Here is a 6,208-nt window from a genome sequence, read left to right on the forward strand (position 1 = left end):
AGTTCTAGATTGGTTTTGTTTTGTTAAATTGTTATGAGCATATAGAAACCCTGGGTGCACGGTGGGTAAGGCATTGACCACCTGAAATCCAGCATCTGGGAAGAATGATTAAAGGGTCTGCCTCCAAAAAATGTACAATCCAGACTCTACAATGCCCCTGAGTTAGAATTGACTCGGTGATTGTGTTTGTGGCCTAATTGTATGATTTGAGTCTAGAGAATGTTTCCTCCAATTTTGTGGAGCTGGTTTAACAGCCCAAAACTGAAACGATTTTCAGGAAATAAAAGCTTTTTTTCACAAAGCTTTAACCACTAAGTGAAAGAAGGAGGGGAAAGGACAGCAAATGAATTGTCAACGTCATTCCCTCTGTCCTGGGTGTGTGGCATTTTCAGGATGTGAGTTTTCATTGTTTCCTGCATAGTCATAGGTGACCGTGTCCTCAGACTACAGTTTGATAGATGGATGTGTTGACGGAAATGACCATGAAGGAGACATTTCCTTCTCTCAAGTCCTCAAGGAAGTGCATTGATACAGTGACTGCAATACCAGTCTCAAACATAGCAAATAATGTTTTGATAATCCTTTGTAATTGTTAGGGGTCCTGTAGTCAGTTCTGATTCCCTGTGAACCTGCATAGAACATTCATAAACGCTGCTTGGAGTTAGATTTGGTCAGTAATCCTCAAGGTGCACTAAACCTCCCAATATTCTGAAATGTGGAAATTGTTACGGAGTCGCGCCCAACATAGACCACTGACCCACAAGCAACTGCAAAGTAACAAAGCAAAATATTATTACAGAAAGACAAAAATACAAATAGACAAATCCGGATTTGGGCTACAGCATGGCCACACAGGGTCCAAAGCTGAAGCGTCCGGCAAAATTTTTCTTTCCCTTTTATACACTTAAAACCAGCAAGGCGAGGGGGGTAGAGCAAGGAATGGGAAAGGGTGTGTACACAAGATAAGAGGGATGTGGGTAGTTCCACACGTCCTGCTCAGCTACCTTAGACCAGATGATCTTGCAAAACTTTTTGCTTATATTTACAAGCGAATATAAGCAAGGTCACAGTGACTTGCTTTTCTAAAATAACATATCTCTCTTAGAATGGGGGATGGCACTTAAGCTTTTCAAAATGGAATAACTTATTTTACTCTATTAAGCCTTAACATTCCCTCCTCTTCTAGTAACTAAATCAAATCCTTCATTCCCTAACTTTTTTATTTGCTAAAACCTGATAATTGGTTTTAACAACCATCAACTTGATATCTTGTAGCGAGTTCCGATTAACTTGAGAAGGACGTTGAACACAAACAGGCCCACAGTGAGGGCAAGTACGAACAGAATAAGGGGCCCAGCAATGGCACTAAGTAAAGATGTGAGCCAGGGATAGGCTGAAAACATTCGTTGCTACCAGTTTTCTTGACTGGTTAGGGCCTTTTCTCTATCTTGCAGTCGTTTTCGGAGGTGACTTATACTTTTTCTAATTACACCGGAGTGATTTACATAAAACAGCATGCTTCTCCTAATGCCATACACAAACCCCCTTGTTTATGAAACAGCAAGTCTAGGCCTCTTCTATTTTGTAGCACCACTTCGGCTAGGGAGCTTAGGGAGGTTTTAAGAGCAGTTACTGACTTTTCTAGAGCCTGGAGATCATGATTAACTTGCAGGCTGAGGGAAGTAAAGTCAGCCCCTTCTTTAGTCTGGGGTGATGAATCCAATGCTGCTTTCCAGCAACCTTTGACGCAGTCGGGGTACTCAGGGCAACAGGGTAGGGTCCTTCCCAGCATGGTTCTAGTTTACTTAATGCATCTCAGAACTTGGGAAAGCATAAAGACACAGTATCTTCAGAGAGTTACCAATATACTTCAGTTAAAACTCAGTGATTTTCTATAATTCCCCCCTTTTTATTTTCTAGCTAACACTGAAGAGTTTAAAGGCAGCTATCTGCTGAAGCTGTAGTTTTTCCCAAAAGCTGCAGGGCACAGAAGCAGAACATTTGGTTAAGCTGAACTTTATGCAAGGTTGGGATCATCCTGCTTTTTATGTTTGTTTCTTTTGCAAACCTAGAACAGTTTTACCCAGAACAATCGCACCTTGCTTACCACCTAGAACATTCTCAGTTTCGTTATCACTCAGAATAATTTCAACTCCTTTATTACCTTCTCCATCACATCACATCCTCATCACATGCTCTTCACATCCTTATCACATACTCTTTACATTCTTATCACATACTTTATCATTCTTTACTGGTCTGGGGGCATACTCAGTTTTTCTGACTCAGTTTGACTTGACCTTGCACAAACTTTAACTTTTTCCTTATTTCTGCTTGGATTTTCCTAACAATTTTAGTTTTGTTTGCAATAAAAGTAACCTTAGGCCTAGTCAGTGGGTTTTAGAAATAGGGAACTGCCGTCGGTTGGGGTTGAAGAGGGGCTTTCGGCTTTCCTTGTCACGGGCTGGAGTCTGGTCGGACGGCACGTTGTTTCTGATTGCAAGGCCTGTAATGACTTAACCATGTTATGCAATTTGATTTCGCTTAACACTTCACTTCCAATCTTAGGTAACAATGAGGGTGGAAACCCATACATTATTTCAAATGGAGAATAACCATGCTTTTGAGGTGTACATCTCACCTGAAGCAAGGCAAAAGGTAGGAGGCTAACCCAATCTCCGCCAGGTTCTAACTTTAATTTAGTGAGAACTTCCTTAATTGTTCTATTTGCTCTTTCTACCTGTCCAGAGCTTTGTGGTCGGTAACTACAATGCAACTTCCAATTGGTTTTTAGCACCCCAGTTAGTAATTTTGTTAACAGGGCGGTGAACGCCGGGCCATTGTCAGATCCTATGAACATGGGGAGTCCGAATCTGGGAATAATTTCAAAGACTAACTTTTTAACTGCAATGAGGGCAGTCTCTCTCTTTGTTGGATAGGCCTCTGTACAGCCAGAAAAAAGTGTCCACAAAAACAAGGAGATACCTGTAGTTGCCTGGTGCTCGTGGGACTTCAGTAAAATCTACTTTCCAGTGTTCACCTGGAGCTTTTCCTCGGTATCTTTGTCCTGGGTGATGAACTGGGACAGGATTAGCATTTACCTGGGCACAAACGGGCACCTTGCAGCTTCACTTCTGGTTAGCTGGTACAGTCCTTTAATTACATAATCCTTGTGCAGGAGCTCTGCTAATTTTGGCCAGTTCTTGTTCAGCTTGTGAGTAATGGGGAGGCTCGAGGCTGTTAGAGGGTTCTAGCAGAGGCAGGATGGTTTCGGAGCTGGCTGCTTGGCACGCAGCCTGATCAGCCAGTCTGTTGCTGTTAGATACTTGGTACTGGGTGATTCTGGAATTTGAGAGCCATCTGTCTTGAGGAGCCCGGAGGAGTTGCTCTACATTGTGAGGAGCAGTGATGACGAGGTTCTGGTCAAAAGTGTGCTTTGAGGCTTCTTTCACCAGCAGGGCGGTGGTTGCAATTGCCCTCAAGCAGTTAGGCCATCCAACAGCCTCTGGTTCGAGTCTTTTGGAGAGGTACGCTAAGGGCCGTTTTCAGGGCCTGAGAGCCTCTGGTTCGAGTCTTTTGGAGAGGTACGCTAAGGGCCGTTTTCAGGGCCTGAGAGCCTGTACCAACACATCTTTTGCTACTCCATTTGCTTCTGCAACAAAAAGGTGAAAGGGCTTTTCGAGGTTAGAAAGGGCTAGGGCAGGAGCACTTACCAGTGCAGTCTTCAGCTTCTGGAAAGCTTTTTCTTCTACCTCTGTTCATATTAGTTCAGCCTTTGCTCCTCCAGTAGCTGCATAGAGTGGTTTGGCTATTTCTGCAAAACCCAGGATCCACAGGCGGCAGTATCCTACTGCTCCTAGAAATTCACGTACCTGTTTTTTTGGTGGTGGGTTTGGGTAGAGCTTGGATGGCCTGGATTCTGCTATTGGACAAAGTCCGATTGCCATCCTTTAACTCATACCCTAGGTAGGTGACGATTTTTGCACACAGCTGGGCCTTTTTGGCAGAAACCTTATAGCCTAGTTGGCTTATTGGGTATTGTTTTTCTCGAATTGGAGTGGCAGAGCTCTGTAATTGAACTACAATGGGTGCCCGATGTTTAGCCAGCCCCGGGGGGTTTGTTTCTGCCCACACATTACAGATTGTGGCTTTCCATCTTTCCAGGAGTCCCCCAGGGTCTTGGTATTTCTTTTCGGCGTCTGCTGCAAGGAAGAGGCGAGACTCTTCTTCAATTGGAAACGAAACCAGCAGAGCCCTGACCCCGTTTGTACCTGCATGGAGTCTTCTTTGAAGGAAATAGTGGCCTTCAGCTTGCTGAGCAAGGTCTTGTCCCAGGAGGGGGGTAGGGCATTCTGGAATGACTAAGAAAGAGTGAGTCACAGTTCCTTTTCCCAGGTTAGAAATTCTAGCTGACGACCATGGGTATGTCTTCACTTTTCCCGTGGCTCCAATAATTTTAGCAGTGTCCTTGGAATGGGTTGCTCCGGTGTCTACTAAAAAATTGATTGGTTTGTTTTCCACCATGAGAGTTACCCTGGGTTTAGGTGGGGGGATGCTGAACCCCGGTCCCGTCACTCCAGCTCCTCCACTAAGACAGGGGTGGAGGGTTTCTTGGGTTTCCTTTGTCCTCGGTTAGGGCACTCGTTTTTCCAGTGTCCTTCTTCCTTGCACACAGCACACTGATCCTTTCCTAAACGCGACTGGGTGGGCTTTCGCTGTCTTTGGCCGAAATCTCTTTTTTTTTTTTTTTTTGGTGGGGCGAGGCTCCAGGGGCGGCGGACCCCAACTTCTGTGGCTAGAAGCACCTTTGCCATTTTTTGAGTAAGAGCTCGGGATGCCTCAGCTGGATCTTCTCTGTTGTCAAAAACTTTTTGGGACACCGCCAGGAGCTCAGAGAGAGATTTACCCTCAAAGCCTTCTAATTTTTGTAACTTTTTTCTAATATCAGGAGCTGACTGTGCTACAAATTGCATAACTAGAGCCGCCTGATTAGCCGGGGCGCTGGGGTCTATGGGTGTGTACACCCTGTAAGCCTCTTGCAGCCTTTCAGGAAAGGCAGTAGGGCTTTCTTTAGGCCCCTGTTTAACCTCAGTGACTTTAGACAAATTGGTAGGCTTTTTCCCTGCACCTTTCAGATCCTTTAATAGAGTTGAGCGGTATTGGGTGAGGCTCCTATCTCCTGCAGAGGTATTAGGGTCCCAATCTGGTCTCGTTCTGGGGAACACTTCCTCTGGCCAAATATATTTCACACAATAGTCAACATTTTATCAGTCAGATAGCATTCTGCAGTGAAGAGGTTCACCAGCCTTTTTCACTATCCTGTGAATAAGTCCACCACCACTGATCTACTCTGTAAAGATTTCACAACACCTCATCGCCTCTTTCCATACGCAGTATTTGCTGGTATTGAAAACCAAGGCAAATCAAGTTCACTTCCCCTCAAACCTTCTACAACTTACCACATCCCCTCAAGTTGAGCTTTACTATCGTTCACATTCTGGCACAACCAGACATTCTACTTTAAGACAAAACTACTCTCTTTTCCCCTCTTTTAAAACAAAACAAAACAAAAAACCTATTACCAATCATCCTGTTTTCCCCCTTGCTTTTCAACCCATGCTACGACTTTCAACTCAGTTCTTAAAATGGTTTTCGTTCAGTAGTCTAGAATATACTAAGTCATTTAGAGACTTAGGTGTCCTGGGTTTCAGAACGAAAAGGTTCTGGGGAGGCAAAGGCAAACGTTTAAAACCACAGGGTGTTGGGATGCAGGTAGTTCGGCAAGTCCTGCTCAGCTTATCTTGAACCAGATGATCTTGCAAAACTTTTTGCTTACATTTACAAGCGAATATAAGCAAGTTTCTAAAATAACATACCTCTCTTAGAACGGGGGATGGCACTTAAGCTTTTCAAAATGGAGTAACTTAAGACAACTTATTTTACTCTATCAAGCCTTAACATAAATGATGGCAGAAAATATGATTCCAAGGAAAATACAATCCAATTGGATGCAGTTGTGTTCTGTTAATTGGCAAACAAGAATAAAAGTTTGCAGGATAAAATTCTAACTACTGTGTTAGTTTGGTTTTTCTGATCTTAACTAGTGCCTGATTGAAAAGCTCTACAGATGAATAGAGCCTTTTCTTCCAAGGTTGCTTTGTTTTAAGTCTGGCATGCTGTCCTGACTGTAATCTAGGAATGCATACAG

Source organism: Tenrec ecaudatus, chromosome 15 (genome assembly GCF_050624435.1).
Source record: "Tenrec ecaudatus isolate mTenEca1 chromosome 15, mTenEca1.hap1, whole genome shotgun sequence".
Classification (NCBI taxonomy): Eukaryota; Metazoa; Chordata; class Mammalia; order Afrosoricida; family Tenrecidae; genus Tenrec; species Tenrec ecaudatus.